This window comes from Pezoporus wallicus, unplaced genomic scaffold (genome assembly GCF_028554395.1).
Source record: "Pezoporus wallicus isolate ANWC-B61680 ecotype Strahan unplaced genomic scaffold, APGP_CSIRO_Pwel_v1 contig_11493, whole genome shotgun sequence".
Lineage (NCBI taxonomy): Eukaryota > Metazoa > Chordata > Aves > Psittaciformes > Psittacidae > Pezoporus > Pezoporus wallicus.
Window position 1 is genome coordinate 794,729 of NW_026635895.1, and position 17,791 is coordinate 812,519.

General features: G+C 46.0%; 2 long non-coding RNA genes across 2 annotated transcripts in view; one reads left to right on the forward strand and one right to left on the reverse strand.

Annotated features, from left to right (window-relative positions):
- Nucleotides 1-14,004, forward strand: part of LOC130593409 (uncharacterized) — a 139,114-nt gene extending 125,110 nt beyond the window's left edge. The window contains exon 3 of the long non-coding RNA XR_008970801.1: nt 13,961-14,004. This is a non-coding gene — a long non-coding RNA (uncharacterized LOC130593409). The remainder of the gene's footprint in view (nt 1-13,960) is intronic.
- On the reverse strand, nt 8,241-17,257 carry LOC130593408 (uncharacterized). Its single transcript, XR_008970800.1, has 4 exons — nt 17,232-17,257; nt 16,314-16,404; nt 9,615-9,793; nt 8,241-8,326 (listed from the first exon to the last, which is right to left on the reverse strand). It is a non-coding gene; the product is annotated as an uncharacterized LOC130593408 (long non-coding RNA).
- Between the last annotated feature and the right edge of the window lie 534 nt (nt 17,258-17,791).

Consider the following 17,791-nt stretch of genomic DNA (forward strand, 5'->3'; position numbering starts at 1 on the left):
GTTCCTGCTCCTCCACACACACTTAGTGCCCTTGGTAGGTCAGTCTTTGGCCCTGCATTTCATGTGAACCTGCTTCCAAGCCTTGTCTTTGATACCCTTCTAACTGCAGACTGTGTGGCTCTCCAAAAGAGAGAAGTACTCTACTGGAATTAAACCCCTATAGTTTAGGGCAGGGTCTGGCCCTCCTTTAAATTATTTAATGAGATTCATCATTTTTTGCATAATAGGATATTTTAGTCCAAGTTCCTTTGGTTACACCTCCATTGCACTGATCCCCACAATACTGCTGCAAGATGAGGAAATGAGGTTTCCTTCATTTCACATAAATAATGGTGATATAGAAGCTGTAACCACCTTGCTCAATGGAACAGGACCGGGGACATGCTGTGGCTCTGGGGTCAGCCGGCAGAGCCCGAGTATCTCCACACCGTGCATGACCCTGGTTTCTGTTTTGGTCTCGTGAAATGCCTCTGTGGTCCTAAGCCGCTATTGTTGTGTACATGACCTTTTCCTATTCAGAATGTCTCATATAAGAGCAACATGCAGTCCATCAGAGTGCATTTCATAGCATTTACTGATACACTGCATGCCATCGGGCATGTTACAGTGGTACAAAGAGATAGCTAAGGGTGAAAGGTCTGCTGGGAAAGCGCTGGGAACTATGCAGCGTACAGGGACCCGGTACTGGGTTTTCTGTACCACCCAGGGCACTAGAACTTAGGTGTGATAGGTGGCTTAAAAGCTTCTTATGGGCCTAAGGAGCAGTGTTCCCTGAAGCAGGGCTCTGTATCCCTAAAGATAAATGTACTAGGTGGCCTAGATGTACTAAGGTCACTTTGCCCAGCCACGAAAATCCAATGGAGCAGATTTTTCTTACGCGAATTAAACGCAAGGCACATCTCTAGGATGCATTTCATGGTATGGATAATACAGTGACACTGATACCAGGCAATTCATAACATGGAAGATGACACCACTGTAAAACAGTTCAGCTTTGTTCATTCTCTCCATGGAAAAGCTGCTTCCACAAGCCATTAGGGGAGTTATTTTCAAACAGATCTCATCTTCAGCAATGTTCCTCTGGTGGCTGAGTTCCCCTGGGTTAGTAGTTTTTTCTATGGAAAGTGCACTGGGATTCCTGTTACATCTCTATGGTTTGAAACAGAAACAAGTACTCACTCATTTAGCTACTAAAGTTGGTAAGATTCACAATTGATGAGCTGTGAATTAATATGCAAACCGAATTAATGAACTTGCACAAATTCACAGACTTATGGTAAATGAATTAATACACAAACTGTGAGAGGAGATAACATACGGGGCCTGATGCTGCACGGAAACACTCTGCCACTCAGCTATATGTTAACACTGCCCTCAGACAAGTGGAAACCCAGCATACTCAGCCTAGCAGACCAGCACCAGCGTTTACTCCATGCGAACGACTAGTGCTACTCGACCTTTTCCTTGGCACAGAGCACAGCTCTCTCAGGCAAGGCAATCTAAGTCTAGGAAGCCAGTATCCAAGTGGGAGCTTTCTGCTACCATGATAGCGCAGCAAACAGAGCTTAGAGCTTACATTCTAACAACGTGATGGGCTATAGATCACAGAGTGTTCTTGCTATGTATATATATGCATGTAAATACTGTGTATTTACATATATACATATGTATATATGTAAATACCATGTAGCTTCGGCACCTGATTATTACTGAAGCGTAAGCAGTGGGGTTCGGTGGTTTTTCTGCCTTTTTATCCTTCCTTAGGTTTAAAACATGCCCATTAGGATTATTTCTTCCCATTGATCACCAGCTTTATAAATCTACCCTGCTGCTTCTTACCAGCATACTAAAACTGCAGCTCACTGGAGTAAATGCTTTTAGTCCAAATGACAGAAAACTAATTGCCTGCTGCAAAAACGACATAATAGGGGCCAACTGGTCACAACAAAATCACGACATAACTCTCCTGCCACTTATAATTAACTTTTCCTCAGGATGAGAAGAACATGCTGTCCTGTTGCAAAAATAACAGTATGCTTGGTTGTGAGCCAGAGGCGGTGATAAATACATTTCTGATTAAGCCAGCAACTTCATTTACAAGCATCTGATCTAAAACCCCTACAAAACCCCCACAAACGTAAAAAACCAAAACCACCTTTCAGAAAATACAATGATAGAAACCAGACAACTGGGATCTAGTGCACAAGGTTGGAATCATAACTCGGTATCCCCACTGCTGCCACCAACCCGCTGTACTACCGTGACCAAGTCATTGGATGTCTCTGTCTCAGTGTCCATACTTTTGGGGAGAGATTTACAGGTTCAAGAATTGAAAGTCCTTAACTGAACTACAGCCCGTCTGCAGGTATTTATGCTGGGGAATTTTAGCAGAGTTCCGTGCCCACGTGGTATGATTAAGGCCAGAGGAGGAGAGATAATCCAGCTTTATGCAAAGTAAGACGCATGCTGTGCAAGCCCCACTCACAGGTTTTGCCACAAAACCTATCAGTCTTCTAGAAGTCTGTGCTTGGTCATGGCACCATGTCCCAACTGCATCAGACCAGTCAGAGCAGCAAAGTGAGCATCATTCCCAGTTAATGACCAGACATTTGTTTTTAAAGATGACATCCTGCTCTGTGTCCTGCATGAGCCCGAAACAGGTGACTGAACAGAAGGTACGCAATTACGTGCTGATGTGCAGGGGGCAGAGTGACCCCAGGGAGACACGGATAAAAAATGGATAGAAAGCTGGTCTGAGCCACAACATCAAAGTGAAATGCCAACCCTCTGAAACTTCCTGCTTTGGGAAAAGCGAGCATCTGTCAGCGCTGCTTGAGAATGACCACAGAGCTTTTCTGTCTGTTGGGGTGAGCCTTTTAAGGCTCCATGGGTTTGGTTGCCCAACTTGACATATCGTATTTTGTTTCTGATTGCCTATAGGTTTGCCACATGTAAAACATCTGCCCAGTGTTTTCCATCCTTGGTCTCATTTTGCAAAGTTCAGACAAGGTTTTTTTACTGTTTGGGAGAGTGAGCTTACAGGAAAAGCCTCTTTCAACAGTGGTAATCTATGACCACTTACCTCTCCCCTGTCTACTGGCTCTGTTACTTCCCTGGTTCAGTACAGGGAGATGCAACAAGTCAAAATCTAAATCCAACAGACCTTTATGGTCCCCCGCGGAAGCTGCAGTGAACCACCCCTTGCACAGGAGCAGCACAGCCTGGAAGTCTGCTTTGAAACTGTCAGTGCCTTTCACTAAACAGGCCCATATTGATCTGTGGGAACCAAAAGCACCAAAAGCACCAAAACACGTGGGGAATGGATCTTTGCTTTCCCGGTATGTGCTTGTTTTCACTGGAGTTTTCTCTGATTCAGAGCACAGCCTAAACAGGGTTCTTAAGTCAGGACCACGCCTGCTCTGTAAAACTCATGTCCTTTATTTGAAGGACTGCAAGATGTGTACTCTAATAGGTGAGGAGCTGAAGGGAGAGAAAGAATAGTTTTCTCAGTGAAGAACTAGGCAGGCACTGCAGAGCTGTGATTTTGTTGCCAGCTCTACCACACGTTGCTCATGCTGCGTTAGACAAATCAACAGTTTTTAAGCAGATAGTCCTTATACAGCTGATAAGGGGAAAAATTAGCTCATGATTTGTTATAAAATTGCTGGAACGGTTTTTCATGGGTTAACACACCCACCCCACCCCCATCCCCCTTTTAAAAATATTATTGGAAAAGATGAAGGGTTTTTGTGATGCTTTGGGGAGGAAAAAGACCGGGAGAGAAAGAAAAAAAGCCCCATTTCCCTTTCCTATGTGCATAAATTACGATCCTAAAGCCAAAAAAGAAAAATCGAAGGATCTGAGTTTGAAGCTTTCAGACACGTTACTCCACCTGGCTTGCATTTCGCTCGAAGAAATAGGTTCTGCCTGTCTCCGGGCGGGGAGAGAACGCCGCTTCGGAAGCGTGCTCAGCAGAGGCTAACCGGGCTGCGACCTGCGAAGCGGCGCTGCCCCGCTGCTCCATGGCGACCGTACAAAAGGGTGCGTGGGAAGCGAGAGGAGGCGTGCGGCTGCTGAATCCGTACCAGTGCTGTTCCACCGGCAAAATCCCCCCTCGGGGAAGGGAAGCTGCTGCTGCTGCTGCTGAAGCTCCTGCGCGCGGCAGGCTGCAGCTGTGTGCATGCAGTACTTATGCAACCTGGGGAGGGATCGGGGGTGGTTTGATCACCAACACACGATGCCTCTGCTAAACACCCTCCTTGCTCCTCGGGGCGGTGAACAGAATTAAGCTGCGAGAACAGAATCTGTTGATCTGAATGGAGAGAAATACTCCGTTTATTTGCTACCAGGCAGCCTGGAGGTACCAGAGTCTTCCCACTCCGTTTTAAGGCCCTGTTGCCGTAGTAGGCAGAAGAGTTCAGAGCAGTGAGCTGCTGTTCATGGAAGGGACTGGCTCTGAGGAGCTACAGAAAAGAGGTTCAAGAAAGGACACAAATGCATTTACAGAAGCTGCAAGGAAATGAAATAACTTTTCTTTTAGCCCAGTGTTTGCAGTTCCTGCTTTGACACCGAGGGAATAAATGACAAGAAAAGAAATTTCATCTGCCCTCAAAGCAACGTGATTTTAAAAAGATCAAACCATACTCTCGATATATGGTGACAGTGCTCAGAAACCAAGGCCTGCTCCATGTAAAAATACTCCTGGATTAGACCTACCTCCTGAATTTCACTACGTCGTTAGGTACTGCTTTCTTTTGACTCAGCTGCTCTATAGTTTTCTACAGTTAATTTCAATGCCTGGCATATTAAGGGGCCCTTTTACAGCCTTGGGAGGTCAAAGTTAACAAACTTAGAACTTCCAAGTACTTACACAAGCAGCCCATTTACAAAAGACTTACATGATGCTACATTTAATTGCAGTTATTCTTAATGACATGCATTCTTACAGGCCGTGGTGCACTTCTGGAGCCCAGGATAAAAGCTCTTGTTCATTCAGTGCTCATTAAAATGTTGAATCTTTAATAGGAGCAGGATGGGATCGTTACTATAGAACGATGTGAAAATGTTCAGAGCTTTGATTCTGGGCATATTCCACTTTGCATCACTGAAAGTAAATCTGTTCTGCAAACGCAGACTGAATATGCCTTTATATTTGTGCCAACACCCACCCTGGCCTCTCCAGTAGCAGCAGTAAATTACCACAAACACAGGGGCTTGTAATATAAGGACAAAAACCTCTCGGGTCTCACTGGTGAGGAACTACAGTAACAATTATCAGCTCCGCGTCTGTGTTCTCCTGGCCTGATGCAGTGACATACATTTGCATTTGTCTTATAGCAAATGATAGGGCACGCTAATAGCTATTTAATAGTTGAGCAATTATTTAAATTCAGGTTAACCCTAATTACATTTTCTGTTAAATCCAGGGAGTGATTCCAGCACCTCCAATGGAAAGAATCACATGGAGAGGCTTACATACAAAGAAGGGTCTCTAAAGCTTTTCTCGGGTGGGTTCCTAGGGGAGAAGACCCAGGGAAGCTGTGGCTTTTGAGTTCTTGCCTCTTTTCCCAGTCTTAGTAAGCTGAAGGATCAGCAAGCATCAGGATAGAAACTGTCCTAAAGCAAAGATATTTAGCTTTGCTGATCCTCTTTGGCCTGATAGCTATTATCCCTCCAATGGCATGGGGAAGCAAACAGACCCAGAGGACCTCTTTGGAATAATCTTTTCACAGGTGGTGGGGGGGGGATTTGCTCTTCAGACTCCCTTGCTTAGCTCTGTTCAGCAAAGAAGCAGCAAGAGCATAGAAGCTGAATCAAATTCTCCCTGTATCCCCCCAAAAGATTAACTAATTCCCTCACAACTTGTGGACTGTAAATCCTGGTTCTTCGTTACACTCTAATTAGTTTGTTACTGATGGATAGTTACTGAAACACAGGTGGCCCACCCCTGTAATGTAAGTGAAGGTTTTATTTGGGAAGCCTTGAGGCAGTGAAATCAGAAACCAGGCCATTGTTCCTTCTCACTGTTGGCTGGTTTAATCTAGCTTTAAGCATGTGATTAATTTTAATACTATGGGAAATTAATTATATTTGTGTGCTAATGATCAGTATTAACCTAATTAGTGACCATAAAAATTCCCAAGCAGAGCACTTAATCGCATTAGAATTAAGATTGTAAATATTTTCCTAATGGAAAGCTGCCAGTAAAACGCTGGTGCTCTCAAAGGCTACAGCCACAATAAAACATGCAGCATTTCTAACAGGACTTCCATAATGAACTTCTTATTGCTAACTCTGCTACACAAGTTGACGGTGTCTGTAATGTGTCAGAAAGATATCCATACACCACAAGTAAGCTGTGCCATACTTAAACCGATGCTCTTAAGCTTCGCTTCACCAGATACACCCACAAACCTTTTCAAGACTCTCGAATTCCCAGGCAGAAGTGGTGCCCTCTCCCTATCCCCATGGCCACTGAAAACTGTTCTGGAGACAGGAACAAAGGCTTCCCTCAACCTAACTTGTCCTTCACGTGCATCATTTTCCTGCTGTTAACGCCTAGGTGTCCACTTCCAGCCCCACTCCCATTTACTCCTCTCATTTCCACTCTTCATGTTGTCTTTAGACTCCAAAAGGAAGACACAAGCCAGAGAAGCACATTCGATGGGTACCACAGAGAATGCCACTGCCAAGACACAAGACAACTCTTGCAAATGAAAGGAGGATCCCCCCCAAAAGCAGCACTGCTCTCTGTCTTCCAGGAGGCATATGGCCTCCTGAGCTAAGCACAGGTCTATGGCAAAGAGCCTGCAATACACAGCTCCCCCAGAAAACATCTTAAGCCCACTTCTATTTTGTTGTTAAAAAAGATAGGCTCTGCTATGTTATTCTACACAGCCTGCCTTGTAATTAAATTGCACCAAATAACCAAAAGGATCCCTACAGTTCCCCCCGGGTAATGCAGTCGTTCAACCCTGAATCTGACCCTCCTCTACACTTTGGTATAAAAAGCTTTCTTTCATGTTACTCGTTGCAAGCACTGTCCCAGGTTTAAGCCGCTTTTTAATACAGGGAACCAAAGTGTCAGTGTGATTCCCAGAGGCCACCGATCATTCCCAGGCGCTGGGATGATTGCAATTGAAGTATTTATCTAAGATAAAGCCTTTGTATTGAATTAGAAATTGATCTTCTGCTTGAGCAGACGGTATTGCTTGATGGACTTATATACAGGTCTCTTTGGAAAGCTCTTTCGTGTGCGTGCTGCTCGGAGTGATTGAGTCTTCCCCAGACGTGCGGAAATAAGATTCGGAAATGTAATTGCCAGCCTTTGTGGGGCTCAGGGTGACAGGTACTAATTCTCTTGTCACCTCTTGGCTAAACACTTTAGCTCAGTTACCAACCGCATGCAAAGGGTGCCAGAAATGTATCGAGTCACTGTTATACCTTATCAATTATGCACTGCCTCCAAACACCATGCAGCTCATGAAGCCTAAAGCACAAACCAGAAAACCGGAGAATGCGTTCCTCCAGAGCTGCATCATACCCTTTATGCACAAGATAAGGATTTTTCACTCTAAATTCCTCTCTTTCCTCGCAACTTTCCCCCTTTTCATCTTATCCTAGAGTTCTTAATCCAAGTTACATATTAAAAACATAGAGAGAACTGATCAATTAAAGAATGAGTGGAGGGGAGATCCTGAGGAGATGTTGGCTCCAGTAAACTATCCTATGAAAGAACTGGTGACTAACGACACTTAGCTTCCTGTTTCTTTACATCTGTATCAGCATTTGTGCCTGCCCTCCCCTCCCAGGTAATAAAACCACCAGTGTTACTGAAGGTGTTTGCATATGTGGAGCCATTAACGGATGGCTGTGCTCCAGCACATGCCACAGGCTGTTTATTATGTTGTCTTTCACTCCAGTACCTCGTGACAGCTTATCATTGAGGATAACATTAATGACAGAACGCTCCCAGGCTGAAAAGCTCCTCAGTAAATACTTTGCAGAGAGCAAAAAATAAACAAGTCATAAATAATAAGCCAGTACTGGTTTGGGGGGACAATTGTCTTAAAAACCTGGATCAGTTTTCAATATCCCAAAGCATCCTGCAAATATACCTGTTTCCAAAGACTCGTATCGCACTAACCTGCCCATACATGGAGGGCTTTTTCCATCACCTTCAGGTACTAGTGGTTGAAATCCATGCTTTGGGAATCAGCCTGCTCTGAGATGGGAAGCCTGGTTGTTTTCAAACATGCAGAACACAGGAAGCTGCAGGTGTTTTGGAGGGGAGGCGTTCATGCAGGAGCCGTGTTTGCTCTCTCAGCTGTTCGAAAATCAAGAGGATTGGTCATTAGTAATTTTTATAACTCATTACCATGACGAGAACTAAACCAAGGCCAACTTGTTTGATTGATGGGGATTTATTAACTGAAAGCTTTTACTGCTATCTATCTACTTCATTTTGAAGCTGCTGCCGTGAAATAGGTGCAGTATATGATTGACCTACAATTTCACTTCAGACGGTGCCAATCCCTAAAACCTCAGTGGGTCTCCTTCAATCGCATTCTGCAAGTACAAGCAGCAGTTTGGCACCAGCACAGCGTTTGTATCAAGCTCACACGCGCAGGGTCTAAAAACCCCAAATGAATCCTCAGGCTCCTGTAGGAAAAGGGCTTCCTGTTTGCAGACAATAAATGTACAACACTGAGTAAGACCGCACTGATGGTATCAGTAATAATCTCATCATTACACCCGGCTTGGACATTTTAAACTCAATTTGTACGTCCAAAACTGCATGTGTAGCACATGAGCAAATAAATGCACAAACAGAAAATGGGAGGGCTAAAGGCTTGACAGAGCAATGCAAACCCCAAGTACAGCTGTGACGAGGGACCTGACCTGCTGCTGGCTTTCTTCAAGCAAGTTTTCCAGAGGGAAACAGGGTTAATGCAATAAATCCAGTACAGCCTCAAAGGAGAGTGCCCTTCCTCTGGGCATCAGTGATCTCCTCTGGTAGACTGAAATAAACCTCTCCTTGCTAACAGAACACAAAATTGAGCAGAAACGTGCAAAGGAAGCCTTGTGTTCCCCTGCTATCAGAGAGGAAGGGAAGGGAGACACGTTCAGGGACGCAGCTGGGACATTTTGGGGCCCCACCAAACCAACCACTTGTTTTCCTTTTCAAGGCCATTTGCAACGAGAGTAACTTAGAACCTCTCTGAATTATTCAGGGAGTCTAGACCTGCCCACTGCTGGCAAACAGCTAGGGAGCGTTAGGTTTATATTTGGAAGCTTCCCATAGCTATCCAGTGGGGTGTCCAGCAGGATGGGAGCACAGGGGCAATCAGACTGCTCCTCTTCTCATGAAAGCCATGGGCAAGTTCAGAGAGGAAGCAAGAGTTCTGTGCTGCACAAATTAAAGCACCAGGAAATTTCCTATTTCTAAGTGGAGAAAATGAGTATTTGGCAACGCCAAAGGAAGGCAAGAAGTTGAAGATGGGGTTTGGATGCTTTTGTGCTTTCCTGCAGATAGAAAAAGCAGCTTTTCAAATTCATTCCACCATCATTTGGAACCAACCCAAGCAAATATAATGGGGTAGATATAAATTCACCTTTGAGTCAGCGTCTCGTGTTTCAGCACTTCTAGTCACAGCATCTTGCAGAGCAGTACATCAGCCATATGCTTCCTGCACATCTTTTACCTTCTCAGTAAAGCATCAGAAGATGGATGCTAAGATCCAGAACGCAACCTTAAACATTCTCTTGGGGTTTTTAGCAGGTTTTATTGGTACTGCTGGTAGAGCTGGTAGCAACCTCTGCTTCAGAATTCAAACAGCTAATGGAAAGAAGAAAGAGGTTATCAAACAAGGAACTCTTGCAGTGGCTGAACAGCCACTAATGGGGAAAACCAAACTATATGCAGATATAATAAAGGAGAATAAACTCTTTTTCACTATAATTGGTGTGAAGCATGAGAAAGAGGCATAAAAGCCTCAAAAAGATGCTTTTGTCATAAGGCAAAGGGGTGAGCTCGGGTAGGGGGTGGTTTATGGGTTCTTTGAATCAGGACTTTTGCCACTGGGAAATAATCTCAAGATCAGGTTTACTAGATCAGTAGTCAGAAGAAAATGGAGACCAGACATGAATCACTAGGGATGTATCAGTGATGGTCTCTTTGTGAGCTTTTTAATCAATCTCACCCTTTGAGTCTCTCCTCAGATTAAATCCTTCAGGTTAAAGGAGCGTAACTGACAAAGTTTACTGAATGACACGTGGTGCATGATCAAACCCCTCTGTGCCACTGCCATTTTACCTATGTGGACTGCGATCCACACGTATGAATAACATATAGTAACTGCTTTACTGCATGTCTCAGGGGTCTCTCAAACCAAGTGCTGACGTTCAGTCCTAACCCACCCTCACATCCCACTAACGTGATGACCCCTCACTTTGGTTATAAGAACGTAGTTAGTGATGAAGCAAAATGAAGAGAATGAGGGCACAGAGTCAGTTACATCTGGAGCTTGGTCAGAACGTTGTGCAGGTGATTCTGTCTGCTTGGTTAGGGTTTTGATGCAAACTGCAATGAGCATCCCCAGCTGCAGTAGCATGCTGATCATGCCACTGCTCCCACTGACTTTCAACTGCATTTGAGTACCCACAGCCCTCCCAGACCTTCAGAATCACAGCTTAGTGCAATAAACGTACTTTTCCAACTGCACTCTTACAAATCATCTGCTTTTTACTCACAGCTTGTCCTCTTCACTATCTGCAAATAAGCACCCTGGTATGAACCTGACCGTTTCTCTTAATGTTTTCTAGCTAGTGAATGCTTTATACTTGGCACTTTCGGGCCTTCCAGAGGTCAAGAAGGAAGAAGAACTTGCTGTATTTTCAAACAACCCCTCTGATGACAGCTGTAGATGTTAGTAACTAGATGAAAAGATGTATCTGTTCTTGCTGAGGATTCTGAATGCAGTTTAACTTCTTCCTTCCATTACACTAGGGAGAAAATGAATCCTGTAACTCAGCTGGTCCAGTTCTGAAATCACAGAAGTACAGAACGGTTTGGGTTGAAATGGGCCTTAAGATCATCCAGCTCCAAACCCTGTCCCAGGCCAGGGACACCTTCCACTAGAGCAGGTTGCTCCAAGCCCCTGTGTCCAACCTGGCCTTGAACACTGCCAGGGATGGGGCAGCCACAGCTTCTCTGGGCACCCTGTGCCAGCGCCTCAGCACCCTTTTAGCTTTAGACAAATGCAGCAGGGAGAACATGCATCCTCTCGAGCTGCTCCAGAAGCATCACTGCTCCTCCTTCCCAGCATCAGCTACCTTAGCAGAGGCCAGGAGCTGCCTCCCCCCGTCAATTTTGCCGTGACTGCTCCCAAACATAAACTTCCAATCCTCACCTTCAGCAGTGCCAGCAGCAGGGAAGCATTCATTTCATATCGAAACAAGAAAATGGGATTTACCAGCTTTGTGGGACTCTTCCTGGACACTGTAAGACACTAGAGCGGCAGCACTGGGGACATCCAGAAGACTGCACTGGAGAGAGCACTAACACAGAGTAGCAGGTAACTTCTCTCATGTCTTTCCTTTGCATTCCTAGTGAGGTACAACACATCTGAAGCCTCAGACACTGAGCCTGCGAGGTACCATGGCAACTTCTCCCCTACACCCTGGCCAGTGTTTACCTAGCAGCCAACGCTCTTTTTCTAATCAGCACCGATGCTTTACAAGATAATGATTTCTAAGTGGGACAACTCTCTTGGTTTTATTCCCAGAAAGTCCCCTAAACCCCAGAATAGATAACAGGTCTTGGAGAGGAGGATGAGTAATCCGCTGGGTTGTATTTGGTTAGTGAACAATGATATCCTTGCTGAGAGAAGCATGTTTTCTCTGTTTCTCCCTCGGTTGACAGCAAACTGCCTGGAATTACTGTTATTGAAAAACACAAGAGCAGGGGGACAGGAAGCAGTGGAATCGATATGATGAACTGATTACGTTGCTGGTGGACACATAAACAAGCTGCGAAGGCAAAGAGCTATTCAGATGGCCACAGTGACCGAAAACCAGCCTGCAGTCCTGCTAGTCCTCATTGCCCTGGCTTCCTGAGATCATCTGTTTTGGTCTCAACCCTGATGCGTGCCATGCAGTCAGCAATAACTGCTTGAGTAGATGCTACACTGGGTGCGAGGGGTTGCCTGGCAACTTCAATTCATTTAGCAAAATTTCATTTCCTTTCTATTATGACTTTTATTCTAGAACATGCCAGGCCGAGAGGATTGAATTCCCGTTCGAACTTCCCTTTGGAGTGAACATAAAAGCAACCAGAAGACAGAAAGGAAGGAGGGAGGGAGGGAGGTGTAATCCAGCCCCGTATTTTGACCCAGCTTTAAGTTACAGTGAAGCAATAGAATGTCACAGTATGCTAATTATTTAATCAACCCACATCTCCTCTGCTGTTCATGTATTATTCTGACTATCAAGCGAACACCATCTGCCCTCACAGAAATATGTTCCTGTAACATACAGAATAGTTAGCTGGCAAGGAACCAGCACCACATTCACATTCCAAAGTCATGAACCCCAGAAAGCACGAGGAGCTGCGGCACATCCAAAACATCCCTGCCTCTCCCTTGGCCTTCCTCTGGAGAAAGGGATGATTTCCATTTCCATTGCCAATACCAGGATAGGTTCATTAATGGCTCTGAATGCAAACAGGAAGCTTTGGAATCCAGCGTTCCTTGTAATGAAAGGTTTCTGTCACTTGGGGAAGCGTGGGAAGCAGCAGCAGGGAGACTGAGGCAGCTCCGGCTCCTTATCCCCACGCCGCTGGGAGAAGGAGCCTCTTGCTCTATTAATGCACATTACTGGCCTGGACAGCAAGTATAAGGATGCACTCTATAAGGAGAAGAGATAACTCCTGTCTCCAACAGAAGAACAACTTTGCCAGTGAGATCCTGGTAAAGTGCTCCAGGGAAAAGGATTTGGAAAGGTTGTTTGGGAAGTATAGGTTATAAGGGGATGCTCACCTCAAACAGACAAAATGAAGTATAAACCCTCCTCACTGGCAGGAGAGACTGAAAAGCCCTTGATTTAGACCAGGCAGTACTTAGCAACAACTAAACCATCCGTGTGTTCTCAGGGTTATTCTCAGACTAGAGCCAAAACCACAGCAGTGCACCAGCCACTGGGCAGAAAACTATCCCAGCCAAAGCCAGGCCAATGGACATTTGTGCAACTTCATCCTAAATTGCTCAAGTTGGAAGCACAGCATCTTCATCATTTCCTAATCAAGCACTGCCTGTTAAGGAACCCCAACCAGCTCTCCAAATAAACAGGTACAAGGACTGCATGTGCAATAGAAATACCAAGTGCAGATGCAGCCACCTTAGAAACAGGTTTTGGAAACTCAGTATCTGTAGTTAATATATCAGTTAGCAGGCTAGCTACAAGATGTTGAGTTGCTCCTTTGTATCCTCCTGTCTCACAGCCTGGCATGGAGCACCTCAGTCCACACTTCACCCGCCAGAACAGCCAACAGCTTAAAGCAACATCCCCTGTACCAGTGAAGAGCTGTCAACAGGGCATGGATGGATCCACCCACCAAAACCATAGAATCACAGGGTGGTTTGGCTTGGACCTTAAAGCTCACCCAGTTCCGATCCCTGCTCCGGGAAGGGACACCTTCCACTAGAGCAGCTTGCTCCAAGCCCCTGTGTCCAGCCTGGCCTCGAACACTGCCAGGGATGGGGCAGCCACAGCTTCTCCGGGCGCCCTGTGCCAGCGCCTCAGCACCCTCCTCACAGGGAAGAGCTTCTGCCTTAGATCTGACCTGAACTTGCCCTCTTTCAGTATGAACCCATCACCCCTTGTCCTGTCGCTGCAGTCCCTGATGAAGAGTCCCTCCCCAGCATCCCTGTAGCCCCCTTCAGACACTGGAAGCTGCTCTGAGGTCTCCATGCAGCTTCTCTTCTCCAGGCTGAAGAGCCCCAATGTTCTCAGCCTGTCTCCATATGGGAGAATAAAAACACTGGGCCCCAACGTCTCTGTTGTCCATATCCTGGATTCCTTGGAGCAGGACCAGGGATTTCCAGTGGGACTGGAATTTAGCCCAGTGTGCCACAATCCCATAAAACACAACTGTCTATTGGTTAAACAATGCCAAGCTCATCTCAGCCAGATGCCTGTTTACTGACTACTGAGGGAGAGAAAAAAGGCTCTCAGATGCTATTGCTTGGGTTTGCAGGATGTAGGACATATTAATTACGAACAAATTAAATGAGCACAAAGCAGAGCTGAGCCATGGTACTTGGTTTGGCTGCAATTCTCAGCATATGAAGGGAAATGACAGCACAGGCCTTGATGAACATAAATTCTGCATTCAAAATAAATCATTCTGTTATCTCATGTCTATCTGCTTAAGGTACTTGTTCGCTTTCTTCTGCTCTATGGGATAATGGAGCATAAAATTGGTGAAATTACTGCCCATTTAGCACAAACGCTTTCTACATTAAAGGAAGAATCCTGGTTCATTTGGCCAACAAAAAGGTGTTCTGCTAAAAATCCCTGTTCCCCAACGACATGAGCTGGTATTCCCTTGGGAAACACTGATGAGGCAACCCAGCAGGGCAGTGGCTTGGTGAGCACCTAAGAGTGGCCTTCCCTGGGACTGAACCTCACCTCCCTGGGCAATTGGTTCCTGTGCCTTCATACCCTCTCCAGTAAGATACTCCTCCTGGTTTAGAACCTTCATTTCCTCGTTGTGGACCCTGTCCCCCATAGAGCAGATGTTCCTGCTCTCTCCAGTAAGATTTCCCCCTTTCAGTGCCCTCTCTTGTTTTCCAGGCTCCTCTGGACTGACTGGCCCACAGCTGCTCTGAATGCAGTGTCCCACATTAGATGGATACTCCAGGCCAGACAAGGCCTGACGGTTTGTAGTTGATGGGATGGGTTACATCAAAAGTCCTGAGGATTACACTCCTAGGAAGGTAAAGAACTCCGAATTATCTCTCCTTTTATCAGTATCATCATGCTGTGGACTCCTGTTTAATCCGGGCTCCACAATACCACCGTGATGTGGCTTTGCAGATCTCGTTTGTTAAGCAGCATTTTTTACTGCTTTATATTGTGCATTTGGTTATTTCAGGACCAAGATCTTGATCTCGTCCTAGTCAAATTTCTTTAGGTTTCTTATCTGCTGGGCCATTTTTCATACTTGTTGACAACATCTTTAATTCAAATCCTGCCCTTTAAAGACCTTGAAGCTTCTTATCCTTTGCAAATGTGAAAAGCAGAGGCCTTTGTCCAGCAGTTGCTAACAAACCCTCCTAAAGACCATTTGCAAACCCTCACCAGAGCCCGCTTCAAGGCAAACCATTTCTGGAACTCCTCAGCTCGAGAAGGCAGCATCGAGAGATGAACAGAGCAAGGGAAGAGCGAGGAACTCAAACCCTGAGCACCTCCTTCTCCCACCAAGAGCATGTGAGAGGTGAGGCGCTCAGTGCAGCCGTTTCCCTGCTCCCAAGATGCTGACCAGAGGCCAGGACACAGAGCCTGAGCCACAGGAGAACATGCAAGGAAGAGACTGATTTAAAGATGGTGGAAGTAGGGAGGAACCTCGCAGCCCCCCCTTTCTTGACCTTTCCTTAGTGACAGCGAGATGCTTCTCTCCCGGCAAAGCTGCTCTTGACAGGCGGCTGTCAGCTGGAGGAGCAGATGGCTCCACGGCTCATCCCGAGCCCTTCCTCAGCCAAGCAGCACAAACTGCAACAACTGCCTCGCAGCACGAGCAGGATCCGCACTTGACAGGTCAGCCGGGAGCGTGCCCACGTGCTGGGATGGGGAGGGAGCACAAGGAGACTACTCCTTTGGGTCCGAGTGCTCTAAACCTCGCCTGATCTAGTGGATCTACTGGATGCTCCATACCCTGTTGGAAAGTCCTGGCACCTCCTCACCCCTTGCAAATGGAAGGTGGGAGCATTCTACTCACCCAAGACACCAAGTCTTTTGACCAAAAATCAGCAAATTACCACGTAAGGCCAGGAGTTTAAGGATACAGCTTTCCAGATACTGTGACCACCGATGCTGCCCTGTTATCTATCTACTGAACGGGTTTTCTGTGTTTCAAGAACTTTTGTAAAATACAATACTGGGAAAACACTAACCTCAGTCTCCTACAGGCTGTTGAGATTCCTGCTGCTCTTCCCTTCTCTGCCTTAGCAGACTGACACCATCTCACTCCATCCTCCTATCAGGCAGCTGTAGAGGGCGATAAGGTCCCCTCTGAGCCTTCCTCGATCACTCACCTCAGGTCTCACATGCTTCTAGAGAGGGGCCTCTCACTGGTTTCCTCTCTTAAGCCAAAGTCAGCAGCAGGGAGAAGATACCTGATTGTGTCTGACAGAAAAAGCAGCATTTCAGGGCTCTACTCGTGTGAAAGCTACTTCGCACCGTTTGCCTCTCACACATTTGCTTCGCTCATACTGTCTTACTCACTCTGCTTTTGCCCCACCGTGCTGACCCAGCCCCAGAAGAGCTGCACAGCCAGATGTGCTCCCAGTGCTTTCCCAACTCCTTTTCCAAAGGAGTGCTAATTATGTGATTAGGCTGATGAAGAGGGGGAAGTGCCCACGCCAACACACACTAAGATTGGAGAGGGAAATCTAACAGTTTGTGCTATAAAGACGGTCAGGAGATGGTCAGAGGAGATGGCACTGAAGTTACTTAGAGCCTTTTGCTCGGATGAGGTGCTATGATCCTTTCAGCCACACCAAACACTAACTTTAGAAGCCCCCAATGAAGGAACTTCTCAAAGACCCTGTAGAAGTCTAAATAAATTGTACTAACTGGTTCCCATTTATCCATTTGAAGTTTATGCTCATGACTTAGTACAAAACCGATTCACGTTTTCCTGCTTGGATTAAAACTATGCGTGATTAAAGCTAAGTATTCATTCTTTACTATTAGTTAAATGCCAATGAGGGCTTTTCAAACCTGACACCTAGGAGCATATACCACAGAGATTGCTGCTCTTTAGCTAGTAGTAACAAAGCACTGGCAATGTTTTTTTAGTTATGGCCCCTGCCACCAGGCTCCCCTCTTGTCAGAGCATAAAGGAAGGGCTGATCAGAGACCTTGCTAAACCTGGCATCATTATGCTCCAGCCACTCCACAGTTACCATCCTATTTTTGTCCTGTGCCTTGTTATTGCTCTGTTATCTTACCTTGATCTTGCTCATGTCCTTTACTGCATCTCTCTAAACATAATGAAATGTTTATCTCTTGAGTACCACTCAATGCTATGGCCATTCAGCATCTCAGCTAAGTGGTTCCCATTACCAGCTCACGCCTGTGAGCTGTTTATGCATCCCAGAGCTGGTGGTCTCAGCCCAACTCACAGTCCCCCTGGTACAACAAGCAATCCCCCAAGCACAGCTGAAGCAAATGCTTAATTAAAATGTAACCAGCCCTGTGCTAATTAATTACCCTTTACTGTCAGGCTGAGCACGGAACATGAAATTTAAAGCCACAGGGACTGAACTACGTCTTGGATCTAGTGTGGGCAGAAGCATCCTGTTGACCAGGACAAGAGCTGGCTACAGTAATACACGTTGTAAACTCCGTGCAGTGTTTTGCAGTCAGGCTTCTGGCTTTGTCCTGGGCTGCTGCATGGCACAGCTCAGCCACTGTGGGTGCCTGTCTGTACCAGCAGCACCTTCACCTTCTCTATGAGATCAGTGGTCACCCAGCATCCCTGGGAGGATGTCCTCAGCCCTCCATTTGT